This window comes from Petromyzon marinus, chromosome 25 (assembly GCF_048934315.1).
Source record: "Petromyzon marinus isolate PM22_M1 ecotype Great Lakes invasive population chromosome 25, UKy_Petmar_22M1.pri1.0, whole genome shotgun sequence".
NCBI lineage: Eukaryota > Metazoa > Chordata > Hyperoartia > Petromyzontiformes > Petromyzontidae > Petromyzon > Petromyzon marinus.
The window spans coordinates 2,429,749-2,447,486 of NC_133691.1; the positions used below are offsets into that span (position 1 = coordinate 2,429,749).

A 17,738-nucleotide genomic window follows, 5' to 3' on the forward strand; every position below is an offset into this window, starting at 1 on the left:
TCAAGAGGACAATGAAAACACAAAAAATGCTGCCAAGTTGGTGACCCGTGACGGAGAGAGGATTTGTCATCCCAAGGGGGTGAATTCAACGCAGCGCCGGCACAGCGCGAGTCCTCGGACAAACAAGATGAACTGCGCACGAGCGCTGGCGGGGACTCGGGGGATGGCGCCTCGCTCCCCCGGTCGGAGTGAAGGGGACCACTCACACTTCACTCGCGCTGCGGGCGACAGAGACTACTAAAGCGCTTGCACAGGAGGAAGGGATCCTACCAAATGGGGGGAGAAAATCCCCACAAAACCCAGTTAAAGGCATGCCCTAAAACTAATTATGACACTTTTTTTTTACACTTCACAAAGTGTAAACAAATTGCGGGATTTATTTTGGGGAAAATTTTGCTTTGAATTTTTTAGAAATACTTCGGGTGATTTCCCATGCGAGAGTAAAAGTCAAAAGAGGTAACGGTGCAGCCCTCAACCTCTTACTCACGGCACTTTTGGCCAAAAGGGGGACCCCCACCATTTGCAGTAGCTCTGGCGAGCACCTTCGACAGGGGTGTTTTGGGCCAGCCCTTCGTGCCGGACTACCTGAAGAGAACACAGGAGAGTGGGTAACACTCCCAAACAAGGCCAGCCCCATACCTGGCGTGCGCAAGCAAACTGCCCGTCAGGCCTCCTGCCATACACGCGCCGCGGGCGGCTTCCGTGTGCAATGGTGTCCGTGCGACGGATTACGCTGGCGTGTGGGACCACAACCCCTTCTGCACCTTCTTTGCGGCCACGTAACTTCCCGGCGCCTTCCGCCCGAGCCAAACCGCACCGACCTTCGCCAGTTGTGACCGTGCAAACAACACCCACGGTATGCGGGGGAGGAAAGCTCCGTGACGACAACCGTGTGCGATGTGCTGAAGTGCGTGATTACGACGCGCAGCGGCGACCCACGAAAAAAAAATGTAAAGCGAACTCAGAAGATCTTGGCGATTGCGACTCACGCATTTGTTGTGCTGGGTCGGTGGAAAATTACTCGACTTGACGCGAAACTTTTCTGACAAAATAAAACCCCAAGGAGTGCTGGACCTTTCAGGAATTTCACAGATCACAAAGTTTTTTGCCGTCAACCTTTGCAGAAAAGGCCGCGCTCAGCTGGGGCATCGGGCAATCACACGCCCTCTGCCTGGGCAGTAAAATTGGACGCATTGGCTCAAAAAACGTCGTGATACCGCGCATATACCCATCACAGCCTTTCAATTTAAGACAACAAAAACCTCCCTAAAAAAATAACACGCGGAAAACCGCTTTCGAATTAGAACACAACAAAGCGGGTCTCACAGTGACGATGGGTATTAAATATTTGATCCAATTCATTCAGTTGGGATATGCACTTAATCACAGATCTGGAGGGAAATACACAAAAGCCCCACAATGCATGATGTCTGACGTTTCGCTCCATATGCTGGGAGCACTGGGGAGCTCTTTCAGTTATTCCCAGGACGTGGATTAAGACACTCGGTACAAACCCAAAAATCCCCACAAACAATACAGCAAAACTGCGAAAATGCGAAAATGCATTCAGTAGTAGAAGATGCAACATGGACATTAATGATGAACGTAATAAAACAATACGGGTTTCCCTCGCTGTCAACGAGTTTGCTTTCTGCGATTTCGCGTATACATGAGTCTAACTTTATTTCTACCCAAAATTCGCTCCGCGGTTTGAATTCACTCTACACGCGGCTATGCGGTCGGACGTGGGACAACATCGTGTGTGTGTGTGTATACTGTGTGTGTACTGTGTGTGTACTGTGTGTGTACTGTGTGTATACTGTGTGTGTACTGTGTGCGCGACTCAGCAGGAAGGTGTCACCTGCAGTGCATCGTGGATTGGACGACTGGATTGGTTTTGTGCGATTTCACTTCGTGTGCCCTTTTATGGGACTCATCTACCACATGAAGCGAAGTAAAAGCTGTATTTCTTTGGGCTTTGTGAGTACTGGCCCATGGTGGTCGAGGTCATAAGACCGATGTCGAATTAAATATGGAGAAAACATGTGCTGTGATTGTAAGCCCTGGGGCAGAAGGGCTTTGATCAATGAATAATCAATTTAGTTTACACTCATCTTTGAATTATTTTACATTGACTAATGAATTAAGTAAATATATATTAGAAAAAAACGTTGTTTTAGAAGCGGACAAAAGCATATCTTGCACAATTCACAAATGAAAAGATACACAATGAATATTTAACAATTTTAAATATTCATTGTGTATAATATATTCACGTAACTAGTCGGAAGCTGTACACAGCAAACACATTTTTTATTTATTTATCAGGTAAGGCCCACTAAGCTATTTAGCTCTTTTTCAGAAGCAACCTGGCCACAAGCGATAGGTCAACGAAATTGCTAATATTGCGGATATTTATCGCAGCCAAATACTCTCAAAAACATGTTGATTCCAAATGTGGAGGGAAAAACCGAAGGACCCTGATAAAAATGCACGCGACCACGGGGAGAGAGACACGCAAACTCCAAATATACAGCAGGCGCCAGGGTCGGGGTCAAACCCACGACCTCCTGTATACCTTGCGAGGGAGTTAACATCCCATCAGCGTGGCACTCAAAGGTCAAGCAGCTGGAAATTGACCACAGTGCATGCAACCGCACGCGTCGTCAGAGCGGGCGTCAGAGATTTTAATTTTTTTATTCCTTTTTTAAGAGTCTGAGATTTTTTTTCAAGAATCGCGGTGACGCAGTTGGGAGACGAGGGGGGGACGGGGAGGGGGGGACGGGGAGGGGGGGACGGGGAGGGGGGGACGGGGAGGGGGGGACGGGGAAGGGGGGATGGGGAGGGGGGGACGGGGAGGGGGGGAGGCGGGCGGGGGGGGGGTCAGGAATGGAAACGGCGGTCATCTTGATTGATGCGCCCGGGGAGAACGGCGCACTGTGCACCCACTGCGGCAAGCGCCCCGTCTCTCCCCGTGTCAGTTTAAACGGTTTAAACGGTTTAAACCGGTTTAAACCGTTTAAACGAGCCGGCATGACGACCCGACGCTGTCCTGGAGCGCCAAGGGCGCTTGCCAACGGCGAGGCCACCGCACCGAGACGCTGTTGCCGCTGTTTAAGTTTATTTTTTTCGGCGGGCAAGGCCCACTGAGCGAAACGGCTCTCTCACAAGCGCGACCAGTGACCCCCCGACAAATAGGTCGCCCTGTATTAGGGTGCAGCGGTGACGCAGCGCTTACTTCGCGCACTGTGCTACAAAACCCTGCTGGCATCGACTGTCGATTCCCACCCAATGGCTAACGTTCGTGGCGAGGCGTGGGGAAGCCTTCATCCAGCGGTAGAATGACTCAGGGTTGTACATTATCACATATCGGTGTTACAGTCATAAAGCACAGACCACACACGCAAGCCCATAGCCAAGCCTGTTTGCGGCAAAAAGGCAACCCACAAAACGGCTTAGTGCAGTGGGTGTGGAAATCATTAGTAATCATGGCCCTTTGCTCACTGCAGACCATTATTTGTAAGTCCCGGAATAAGGTACTGCTGGGGCACACAGTCATCGTGGCGATCTCAACCATGTAATTATGCTATGGATGCTTTCCAGAGCACGCGTCCAGGCAGACAGTTTTTTTTTCTCCCTCCGATCAATTGATTGACTCGTGTCGTGGATAACAGCTTAGGCGTGTGTCGTAGTATTTCCTGTTCCTAATGCTGCCTGCTTTTTCATATTTAGCACTTTGGCCAGGCCTCTCAGGATCAAAGAGAAGTGCTTATAACAAAATCGGCAACACCTTTCTCTTATAGGCACCGGGCAAACAGAGGAGCACCGTCTTATTGGGGAACTTAGCGACCTACCACTTGACGTAGCCTGGGAACCAAGGCTTCTTCTCCTGGCTACCTTGAATAATGTATGCATGGTGAACTTCTTTCGCACCACACGTAGCCAACCGTGCTCATCGAAAATGCGGGGGAAGGACAACAAACTAAACACAAAAAGAGGTTATAAAGAGATGAGTTTTTAATCTACATTTAAAAGTGCATAGCCCCAGTGCCTTCCTAATATCGGAAGGAAGAGCGTTCCAGACAGCCGCCGAGGCCAACGGTGCAATTTGATCTCCCAGTGGTGAGGAAGTTGAAACAATGGTGCAAGTTTTTTTAAAATCTTTCTCTGTCCATCCCGTTGTATAAATGGGTAACACGACAGTTCGTGGACCAGTAGGTCACATGCGGTTGTGTAGAGTGTGGGTCTACCCACTCTTTCATTATATGTGGCCAGAGTGGAAGAGAACACTGGGAAAATTCTCGAGGTGCTCTCTCGAATGGAGGCCCTTCCACCAGCAGTCATGTGAGCAAAGATTCGCAGCCCTGCACTTTTTTTGCCTTGAGCTACGCCTGTTATACCGTGCTTATTTTCTTGAGAAACGTGGATATTGATGTACATGAATAGAAAAACTCTGAAAAGTTTGCAAATAAATACAAAGAGATGCGTGCATGAAATACACTGAGAAGCAGGAAGAGAAACGCATAGTTTAGAGAACGTATGCAGGTTAAAGACGTCATTGCGGGTTAAAGACCCCCTGCCCATTGGCCGTGGGCAGAGCGTGGTGCTGTAAAGGTCGCTGGCCTGTGATCATCACTAACGGTGGTCATCACTAACAGTGATCATCACCAGCGGTGGTCATCACTAACGGTGATCATCACTAACGGTGGTCATCACTAACAGTGATCATCACTAGCGGTGGTCATCACTAACGGTGATCATCACTAACGGTGGTCATCACTAACGGTGATCATCACTAACGGTGATCATCACTAACGGCGATCATCACTAACGGTGATCATCACTAACGGTGGTCATCACTAACGGTGATCATCACTAACGGTGATCATCACTAACGGTGATCATCACTAACGGTGATCATCACTAACGGTGATCATCACTAACGGCGGTCATCACTAACGGTGATCATCACTAACGATGATCATCACTAACGGTGGTCATCACTAACGGTGGTCATCACTAACGGTGATCATCACTAACGGCGGTCATCACTAACGGTGATCATCACTAACGGTGATCATCACTAACGGCGATCATCATTAACGGTGATCATCACTAACGGTGATCATCACTAACGGTGGTCATCACTAACGGCGGTCATCACTAACGGTGGTCATCACTAACGGTGATCATCACTAACGGTGATCATCACTAACGGTGGTCATCACTAGCGGTGATCATCACTAGCGGTGATCATCACTAACGGTGATCATCACTAGCGGTGGTGATCACTAACGGTGGTCATCACTAGCGGTGGTGATCACTAACGGCGGTAATCACTAACGGTGGTGATCACTAACGGCGGTCATCACTAACGGTGGTCATCACTAACGATGGTCATCACTGACAGTAGTCATCACTAACGGTGGTTATCACTGACAGTAGTCATCACTAACGGTGGTTATCACTGACAGTAGTCATCACTAACGATGATCATCACTAACGGTGGTCATCACTAACGATGGTCATCACTGACAGTAGTCATCACTAACGGTGGTTATCACTGACAGTAGTCATCACTAACGGTGATCATCACTAACGGTGGTCATCACTAACGGTAGTCATCACTAACGGTGATCATCACTAACGGTGATCATCACTAGCGGTGGTCATCACTAATGGTGATCATCACTAATGGCGGTCATCACTAACGGTGATCATCACTAACGGCGATCATCACTAACGGTGATCATCACTAACGGTGATCATCACTAACGGTGATCATCACTAACGGCGGTTATCACTAACGGTGATCATCACTAACGGTAGTCATCACTAACGGTGATCATCACTGACAGTAGTCATCACTAACGGTGGTTATCACTAACGGTAGTCATCACTAATGGTGATCATCACTAACGGTGGTCATCACTAACGGTGGTCATCACCAACGGCGGTCATCACTGACAGTAGTCATCACTAACGGTGATCATCACTAACGGCGGTCATCATTAACGGTGATCATCACTAACGGCGATCATCACTAACGGTGGTCATCAATAACGGTAGTCATCACTAACGGTGATCATCACTAACAGCGGTCATCGCTAACGGCGGTCATCACTAACGGCGGTTATCACTAACGGTGGTCATCACTAACGGTGGTCATCACTAACGGTGATCATCACTAACGGTGGTCATCACTAACGGTGGTCATCACTAACGGTGATCATCACTAACGGTAGTCATCACTAACGGTGATCATCACTAACGGTGATCATCACTAACGGTGATCATCACTAACGGTGGTCATCACTAACGGTGATCATCACTAACGGTGATCATCACTAACGGTGATCATCACTAACAGCGGTCATCACTAACGGTGGTCATCACTAACGATGGTCATCACTGACAGTAGTCATCACTAACGGTGGTTATCACTGACAGTAGTCATCACTAACGGTGGTTATCACTGACAGTAGTCATCACTAACGATGATCATCACTAACGGTGGTCATCACTAACGATGGTCATCACTGACAGTAGTCATCACTAACGGTGGTTATCACTGACAGTAGTCATCACTAACGGTGATCATCACTAACGGTGGTCATCACTAACGGTAGTCATCACTAACGGTGATCATCACTAACGGTGATCATCACTAGCGGTGGTCATCACTAATGGTGATCATCACTAATGGCGGTCTTCACTAACGGTGATCATCACTAACGGCGATTATCACTAACGGTGATCATCACTAACGGTGATCATCACTAACGGTGATCATCACTAACGGCGGTTATCACTAACGGTGATCATCACTAACGGTAGTCATCACTAACGGTGATCATCACTGACAGTAGTCATCACTAACGGCGGTTATCACTAACGGTAGTCATCACTAACGGTGATCATCACTAACGGTGGTCATCACTAACGGTGGTCATCACCAACGGCGGTCATCACTGACAGTAGTCATCACTAACGGTGATCATCACTAACGGCGGTCATCATTAACGGTGATCATCACTAACGGCGATCATCACTAACGGTGGTCATCACTAACGGTAGTCATCACTAACGGTGATCATCACTAACGGCGATTATCATTAACGGTGATCATCACTAACGGTGATCATCACTAACGGTGGTCATCACTAACGGCGGTCATCACTAACGGTGGTCATCACTAACGGTGATCATCACTAACGGTGATTATCCATAACGGCGGTCATCACTAACGATGGTCATCACTAACGGTGATCATCACTAACGGTGATCATCACTAGCGGTGGTGATCACTAACGGTGGTCATCACTAGCGGTGGTGATCACTAACGGCGGTCATCACTAACGGTGGTGATCACTAACGGCGGTCATCACTAACGGTGGTCATCACTAACGATGATCATCACTAACGGTAGTCATCACTAACGGTGATCATCACTAACGGTGATCATCACTAGCGGTGGTCATCACTAATGGTGATCATCACTAATGGCGGTCATCACTAACGGTGGTCATCACTAACGGTGGTCATCACTAACGGTGATCATCACTAACGGTGGTCATCACTAACGGTGGTCATCACTAACGGTGATCATCACTAACGGTAGTCATCACTAACGGTGATCATCACTAACGGTGATCATCACTAACGGCGGTCATCACTAACAGCGGTCATCACTAACGGTGATCATCACTAACGGAGGTCATCACTGACAGTAGTTATCACTAACGGTGGTCATCACTAACGGCGGTCATCACTAACGCTAGTCATCACTAATGGTGATCATCACTAACGGTGATCATCACTAACGGTGGTCATCACTAACGGTAGTCATCACTAACGGTGGTCATCACTAACGGTGGCCATCACTAACGATGGACATCACTAACGGTGGACATCACTAACGGTAGTCATCACTAACGGCGGTCATCACTAACGGTGGCCATCACTAACGATGGACATCACTAACGGTGGACATCACTAACGGTAGTCATCACTAACGGCGGTCATCACTAACGGTGGAGCGGCAGCCAGGGCAGGTAACGTGCCCGAGAGTGCGTCCATGGTGGAGACAGAGAGGCGAGATCAGCTGTCGTGTGCAGGTGCCAGGTGGACAGTTACATCGCAGGACTGCCAGGGATGGTGACGGCTTAGGGAGGCATTCATCCAGCAGCAGATTAATCTTGACCACGCCTGATGACGTGATGAGGCAAACTTGGTTACACAATCGCATTACTTTTTGGAGTGATTTTTTGTTGACACTGTGACAGTGCGACAGCCCCCGAGGCTCGGGTAAGAACGGGAACGCTTCCTTAGCGGAAGCGATGCAATGCGGCCCTCTAAGAGTGAGGAGCTCCGCAGGCCTGGTGTAGTCCGCTCGGTCTGCGTAAGGCTGCTGCGAGAATCCAAGCTGCGCCCACTTTCCCGCTTCCCGAACCAGGCCAGGCCACGGAGATGCGGAGGAGGCGTTTCGTCTGCTCATTTATCTCCTCGCTTATGTTCTCACCAAACGACACAAATGATTACGCTGCGTTGTGAGTCGTAGGGGTTTTGCGTCGAACTGGTGGGACCCATATCTCACAGAGAGGGCCGTTCACCAGCACTGGTTCAAGCGAGCCTGACTCTGCTGATGTGATACTGCATGTCAAAACCGGTCCAGTTTGCTCGTGTTGAACCAATGCACTTGATATCATGCACTCTCAGAAGGCCGCGTGGCTGATGGAATGTGTAAACACACTTGCGTGGTTTATGTGGATGGACAGGTATATAAAGAGGCCTATTTGACAGCCTATATTTTTTTATCTCTCTATTTAGCAAGCGCTCAAGGGAACGTAGCGTTATGGTGCACGTAACTCCGCACTCACACCGATCTCTGGCACGGCACAGCTTCGACACCCACCCTCCCCCCAGCCACATTTTCAGGTAAGCACTTGGAACAATAGCATGTCACGTGAGCAGCTGGGCAGGGCACGAGTGAGCCACTGGGCTCCCGCATGTCCACCGAAGTGTTGAGGAGCAATGCCTTCCTGTAACAATCCCAAGTTTTCCATTACGCCTCGCCGAGCTTACAAGGCCGGGTGAAGCGGTGGCTGCAGTGGACAGCGCCCTGCGCTACGAACCCGTTGACCCGAGTTCGAATCCCAGCCATAGCTAACAGCAGTGACAACTGATATCCGGTCTGGTCCTTCTCCCCCCCCCCCTGCCCCCGCTCCACTTCACCAACTGACATTGACCAGCGTGGTGAAGTACGGTCAAATAACCGCAATGCCCGACAAGCGCGTGGGGAGGCCTCCATCGAGCAATGGATCGGCAAAGAGCCTTTAACTGAATATTGCGAAAAGGTTACGTTACATCTTCACGCGAAACAGAACGAAAAACAATATTTCAGCAAAATGTCACTTCAAATTCATCGGGGGGACTGCAGTCGAATCGCATGAATGCTGTTTCTGCCGAACGACGGATGTCAGTGCCCACAGAACGCACATACGATTAGCACGCTTGGCTATGTACGGTGCGAAAGAAGTAGAACAAATGTTGCTGAGTGTCACATGGCCAGAAGCTCTGTGGGCTCATCGTTGTGGTGTCCACACAATGTAAACCCTGACTCTTATTAATAACCACATTGTGCTTTAGCCATGGATCAGCGAACACAGACGCAGTTTTTTTTTCTCTCTCTCTATTATATACGGGACCTTCAAATAAGTTTTCTCCATTATCCGTAATTGCGTAAAATAAACGGTCTCAAAGTGATTTCATGCACAAATGAGCAGGGCTGCGATGCTCATTTCATGTTCACAGCCCCCTGAGTCAGCGGTGCAGATCTGCTTGTGGACAACGTGGAGTCGCAGGTGAAAGAAAATGTCCCGCAAATTTGAGAAAAAATTAACCCCCCAAACAGAAAGGCAAAACTCGCACTTGCCATTTTTTGGCAAAGAGAAAATCTGGTCGGGCCACGAAGAGGGCCGCTCTTTTTATTGGATTCCTTGCGGCCCACGGGAGCCGTCGATGGTCGACATTAAAGAGATGCGGCCCCAAGATTGGACCCAACAAAGGTCGGATTTTTCAAGAAAACCGCCCATCGTTGTTTGCAAAGTTCAACATTTGGGCAACCGCCCCACCCCCTCCTTAAGTTCCAATTGACAATTGCATTGTACAGGGTGGCCCAAAAGTCAGGACAAATCGGATTGCTTCATTTACTTGAACACTGACATCAACATTTTTTTATTGCTAATTCTTTCAGTTATTATTTAATCTATTATCGTTATTAATGTTTTTCTTCTTCCTTTTCATACGACATTTACAATTCAAAGAACATTCACTGAAGACGAACGAGTTTAATTCATCTCTACGTAAGAAAAGGCTGCTGCCATCTTTAAAAACCGTTCAAAATTTATTTCAAAATAAATTTAATGCGTGCATGTGTGCATTAAAGTTCATGGAAGTCCGTTTAAACGTTTGTTAAAGCAAATTAAATATCCCTTTGTGATTTGTTCAAATAAATATAACAACCTTATGTGTCCTGACTATTCAGGAGTAATAACGACGGAGTGACAACGAGGGGATGGAACGTGTCGGGAGAGGATGTCCGACGAGGGGATGGAGCTATGAACTCGGTTCATGTGCGGCTGTCGGATGGAATGCTGCACCGTGGGATCGCTAGAGGTGTCGGCGGCTTGGGAAGGCCTTCATCCAGCAGTGGATTGATCACGGCTGCTGATGACGACGATGATTATTATTCCGCAATGGAAATGAAAGCAACAGTGATTTCAGAACGTACGCTCGGTGACATCAATGAAGGCGTCTCTGTGTGCGTAAAGAGATAACGCAACCACATTAAAAAACACAAATGTACTTCATGTGTTTATTCATGCAGTCTTATGAATAATGTATGAGAGGACCCATTAAATACTATTTAATGTATATTGATAGTTGATGAATTACTTATACACATGAATGAATTAGGCCGTAAAAATTAGCATTTACTAAACTATCTTGTAACGAGGTGCAGGCATGAATCCTGCCGCCTGAGTTTGATTCCTGCCCATGGATAACATCAGTGGCGACATCTGCAGTGGTTCTGAGAAATCCCTCCCAACATCCCTACTGACCGGCTTGAAGAAGTACGGTCACGCAATGCCAAATGCGCACAGCCTTCACGAACACAAAACACTTGCTGTACTACCTGCCGGGGGCACTCCGTTGGCCTTGGCACGTGTATCGTGCGCACGATCCCAGTGCGATCCACCAATCCCCTCCCCTCAAAAGTACCGGATTATGGACGCAGGTTAAAGACGTCGTTCAAAGAGTTAAGAGAAGGAGTGAGTGGGCCTTGGGCTGAAGAAGTCACGAGAAGGGACAATGGCCAAGAATAGTGGCAGAGTGGCAGACCCCTACAGACACAATCCATCTGAGAGGATGCTCACCTCTGGCATCGAAGTGCCCTATGAAATGACCACGAGGTGCAGCTGTTATGGGTAAGGACCCAAAGCGGTGAGTGTGTGCGCGTGTGTGTGGGGGAGTGGCTGTGTAGCGGTGAGCATGCTGTGCTAACGAACCCGGTGACCCGAGTTCGTTTCCCGTTCACGCCCAACAACTGTGACATTTAACTGAACCGGTCCTGGGCATCCCCTAGGTCGACTCACACATAAATTGTGCGATGTGCAAACATCACCACTGAGGAGACAGAGGCAGCCAGGCATGATGCTGGCCACTCACCCCTTCGTGTGCCGTGATGGCCTTCGTAGCCGCTCGCTAGCACGCTAGCAGCACTTGCCCTAGCAGTCTGCGAAGGCTACGCGGGTGAAACTTTGTCTTTGCAGTCATGGCCGTTTGTGAGGGGGCTGAGGGAGCCGATGGAGCCGAGGGGGCCGACGGAGCCGGGGGAGCCGACGGAGCCAGGGGGGGGGGCGATGGAGCCGGGGGGGGGGAAGCGATGGAGCCAGGGGGGGCCGACAGAGCTGGGGGGGGGGGCCGATGGAGCCGGGGGGGGGGGGGGCGACGGAGCCGGGGGGGGGGGTGGGGGGCGACGGCGCGAGCAGAGGGAGCCAACACCGATGCACTCACACGTCATACACTGACTCACTCACACATCATACACTGACTCACACACACATCATACACTGACTCACTCACACATCATACACTGACTCACACACACATCATACACTGACTCACTCACAACATACACTGACTCACTCACACACCATACACTGACTCACTCACACATCATACACTGACTCACTCACAACATACACTGACTCACTCACACACCATACACTGACTCACTCACACATCATACACTGACTCACTCACACATCATACACTGACTCACTCACACCATGCACTGACTCACTCACACACCATACACTGACTCACTCACACATCATACACTGACTCACTCACACATCATACACTGACTCACTCACACATCATACACTGACTCACTCACACATCATACACTGACTCACTCACACATCATACACTGACTCACTCACACATCATACACTGACTCACACACACATCATACACTGACTCACTCACAACATACACTGACTCACTCACACACCATACACTGACTCACTCACACATCATACACTGACTCACTCACAACATACACTGACTCACTCACACACCATACACTGACTCACTCACACATCATACACTGACTCACTCACACATCATACACTGACTCACTCACACCATGCACTGACTCACTCACACACCATACACTGACTCACTCACACATCATACACTGACTCACTCACACATCATACACTGACTCACTCACACATCATACACTGACTCACTCACACATCATACACTGACTCACTCACACCATGCACTGACTCACTCACACACCATACACTGACTCACTCACACATCATACACTGACTCACTCACACATCATACACTGACTCACTCACACATCATACACTGACTCACTCACACATCATACACTGACTCACTCACACATCATACACTGACTCACTCACACATCATACACTGACTCACTCACACATCATACACTGACTCACTCACACCATGCACTGACTCACTCACACCATGCACTGACTCACTCACACCATGCACTGACTCACTCACACCATGCACTGACTCACTCACACATCATACACTGACTCACTCACACATCATACACTGACTCACTCACACATCATACACTAACTCACTCACACCATGCACTGACTCACTCACACATCATACACTGACTCACTCACACATCATACACTGACTCACTCACACATCATACACTGACTCACTCACACATCATACACTGACTCACTCACACATCATACACTGACTCACTCACACCATGCACTGACTCACTCACACACCATACACTGACTCACTCACACATCATACACTGACTCACTCACACATCATGCACTGACTCACTCACACCATGCACTGACTCACTCACACCATGCACTGACTCACTCACACATCATGCACTGACTCGCTCATCATGCGCTTACTCACACATCATACACTCGCACAACCACTGACCCATTCACTCATCATACACAGGTTCACTCATCGTGTGCTGGCTCACTCGCACATCATACACTCACTCACACTGCCGCTGACTCACTCACACATCATACACTGACTCGCTCATCATGCGCTAACACATCGTGCGCTGACTCACACATCATACACTCACTCAACCTAATACTGACTCAATCATCATACGCTGACTCGCACATCATACGCCGACTCACACATCATACACTCACTCACGCTGCTGCTGACTCACTCACACATACACTGGGAGTGTCGTTCTGCCAGCTATGTATGGCTGCAGGTTTTGTCGTACGTGTTATGTATATCGTTTATTGTTAAATTTAAAATCACAGTTCCTATGATTACTGTTGTTAGATTGTTTTTGTAGCTTTATTTTGGTCTGGTTGTGTTGTAATAGTTTTCTGCAATGTAGATTCATATTTTGTTTGTTGCGGTTGCACCCGACTTAAGAGCAGCATGGCTCACAGGGCTCTACCTAATAAATGAAACTTGAAACTTGAAAACTTGCATGTCAAGATACCAAAATGAGAGATCTGCAATATTCCCAACAGAACTGCCAAATGCGCGTTCCCGTGAAAAAAATACGACAGGATGGAAAGTGGACTGTCGCCTTGGTACAACACCAGCAGCACCATCTCCACAGCGATGGCAGATTCAATTATGCGCAGCTCTTCAATAAAATGTAAATTCACAGCAGGTCGGCAGCCCACTCCGAGCGGCTCATCAGAATACCCAACGGACATCGTGCCACAAAAACTTGCTTCCAGGAAAGCATCTTAAATATACACAAGGGTAATGAAATGTACGCGCACAAAAATTGTACACGTCGCTTAACATTTGATACTGTTTTTCGATCGTTTTACTTTAATTTTCTTTATACCATTTTATAGAGGCCACTTTTCTTCTGTTAGTCGATAGGTAGGTTAAGCTCCGCAGCTCTGGGATGTTTACTACGAAAACAATTATTTACCCAGGATATCCTGAACAAGTTCCAAGACTATGTTTGCGTAAAGTTCCAGCATTGGGATGGTCGGTCAATAGCATGAACCCTTTCCCGTTCCGATGACGTACGGTTTCGTTCCAATGACGTACGTGTACGTCATTGGAACGAAACCGGAAGAAAAGGTAAAATAAGATAACTCCATCGGTACGGAGGCTCCCACAAGGCCATGCGAGAGAGCGTGCGGCAGTTTGACGCCATCCATCGTAGAGTGCTTCCGTGTCGCTACGGTTCTCCGCGGTGAGTAACAACGTCTTTAAAAGCAACGCCGCTGATACTACGCCTCTCTACGTGAAATTTCAGGCACCGAGCCGCCCGCGCCTTCTGGGATTCGGCAGTGAACGGGGAACGCCAACCACCCTCCTGTAGCTTGCAGACGTCTCGCAAACGAGAAAGGGTTAATGGGTGTTTGGCTTCTTGTGGGAGGAAACGGGAGCACGCCGAGAAAGCCCATCGCACACGGAGGGTTGCACTCAGCCCTGCCACGTCTGGGCGAAGCCGCACACTCTTGCAAGAGGCTTTTTATCCTCACGCTAGGTAACCACCAGGGTGCTGCCGTGGCGCGTTGGTGACTACGATGGGCTTGCAAATCCAAGTCTTCCGGCATGTCAGTAAAAACAAAATTATGCAGGTTGCTTAAACCCGGCAGTATACAATGGCAGGTCACGTGCGGTGGGTACTTCCCGCCTCTTTAAAGATGCCTGGGCAGCAGAGAAGAGCCGGTCGCATACTCTCTAGAGGGGCAATCTAGAACTCGCTCCAGCGGCGGCCTTTCTGCCAGCAGTGATGTGAGCAAGCAATCGCAGGGCCCCTACGGCTTTAATTTTCAATGGCAAAACATCTTGACCGCTGGCATCCATAGCAACCAACAGCGCACTACAAGACACAGAGAGGTCCGTGAACACTATCACGATAAGCCTTAAGACTCTATACACAATACTAATATACAAGTGTAACATTCATATTCTTCGGGTCTTTCGGTAAAGTCACGTAGATAGGTTCAAAGAAAATAACAAAAAACTACGACGTTTCGATCGTGACGCAAGCGGTCGTCGCCACAACGCTTGTGTTGCGATTGAAACGTCGCAGTTATTGGCGATTGCCTTTGAACCTATCCACGTGACTTTAAGTCAAGATTTCATTAGAACATCTCGCTGTTATGCAGCGGCTGGCGTTGCACCGCCGGACATAAGAAAAACAGTGGCCAGCCATGCAGAACGATCGCATCAGACCACACATCCGAGGCATCTATCAGCATATAGCTGCTGTCCGTAAATTATAATCACACAGCTGCTGTCCGTAGATTCTAATCACACAGCTGTTGTCAATAGATTATAATCACACAGCTGCTGTCAGTAGATTCTAATCACACAGCTGTTGTCAGTAGATTCTAATCACACAGCTGCTGTCAGTAGATTCTAATCACACAGCTGCTGTCAGTAGATTCTAATCACACAGCTGCTGTCAGTAGATTCTAATCACACAGCTGCTGTCAGTAGATTCTAATCACACAGCTGCTGTCAGTAGATTCTAATCACACAGCTGCTGTCAGTAGATTCTAATCACACAGCTGTTGTCAGTAGATTATAATCACACAGCTGCTGTCCGTAGATTCTAATCACACAGCTGCTGTCAGTAGATTCTAATCGCACAGCTGCTGTCAGTAGATTCTAATCACACAGCTGCTGTCAGTAGATTCTATCACACAGCTGCTGTCAGTAGATTCTAATCACACAGCTGCTGTCAGTAGATTCTAATCACACAGCTGCTGTCAGTAGATTCTAATCACACAGCTGTTGTCAGTAGATTATAATCACACAGCTGCTGTCCGTAGATTCTAATCACACAGCTGTTGTCAGTAGATTATAATCACACAGCTGCTGTCCGTAGATTCTAATCACACAGCTGCTGTCAGTAGATTCTAATCACACAGCTGCTGTCAGTAGATTATAATCACACAGCTGCTGCCGGTAGAATAAAAACACAGCTGCTGCTAGAAGAGTAAAATCACACAGCTGCTGTTGGTAGACAAAAAACCACACAGCTGCTGCCTGTAGATTCTAATCACACAGCTGCTGCCGGTAGACTAAAATCACACGGCTGCTGCCAGTAGACTCAAATACGTAAAAGTGTTACCTCTCAAATGAGCGTTGAGGCAGTGCCAAAAAGGGGACAACACTAATTTTAATAACTCTAGGCCCTGACGGTTCCCATCACCGACATGTAAAATTGATCACATAAATCACAGGGAGTTGAATAATGCACATTCCAGAAGCCAGCCAGCCAGCCAGCCATACGAGCATGGACCGTGACATCGCGACATTAATTTTGACAATGTAGCTGCCATGATAGACGGCGGCAGCGTAGGAACGTCTTCATCCAGCGGTGCACGGAGCACGGCTACGGGCGATGACGATGACGCTGCGAGCAAGTGCTATTGAGAGAAAGGCAGATGTTTCCCTTCAGTTGACCATTTGCCGAACACATCTCCATCGGTGTAGAGAGACAGAAGACGAGCGTGCCAATCCAGAGTCTCGAGTCAATTACCCTTTACACAAGTCCGCTTAAATCAGTGGCCGCCGCTGGATCCACTCTCTCTGAGCTGAGTGATCGCAAATCAACTGGTAAGTTTCGACCTCAGAAGCAACTTCCTTTCCTGGCACGGACATCAATCCTTTAATAAGCTGCCCAGCCAAAATCCATGTTCTCTCTCCTTAGCTTCAATAGTTATGTTTAAAAAATATTTCTTTCAACATTTCCTCCATCCATTTGTTACTACCCAAGGGTCACCGAGTGGTTAGAAACGCACGCACGTGTGTAGATTCCTTAAATGTCATAGCTAATCAGGTGGCCGTGCGAATCGGAGCACTTGAGCCAGCAACTGCTGAGACTGTGGGTTTCAATTTGGGCAGATACTTGTACTTGGTCACCAATGCACACGCCACAAAAAAAGTATTTCAAATAAATCATGGTTGTTTTCCAACAATTTGACATATCCCTCCTCCGAGAGTTAAATATTAGAAAATTGATTGGAATCCATGGCACACTCTTTATACGAGGAATGTCAAAAGTGTGCCGCAAGTGTGGCCAGAGGTTTGCCGCAGTAATTTTATAACAAGTTTTGTGATGTCATCTCTTTGGGCCACTCTTTGCTACAGGGTTGGTGCGCTGTGGTCTACCA

The 17,738-nt window shown here is 48.2% G+C and overlaps 1 protein-coding gene across 5 annotated transcripts in view; it reads right to left on the minus strand.

The window, feature by feature from the left end:
• DUS2 (dihydrouridine synthase 2) overlaps positions 1-17,738 on the minus strand; it is a 166,681-nt gene that overhangs the window by 26,101 nt on the left and 122,842 nt on the right. The window lies entirely within an intron of this gene.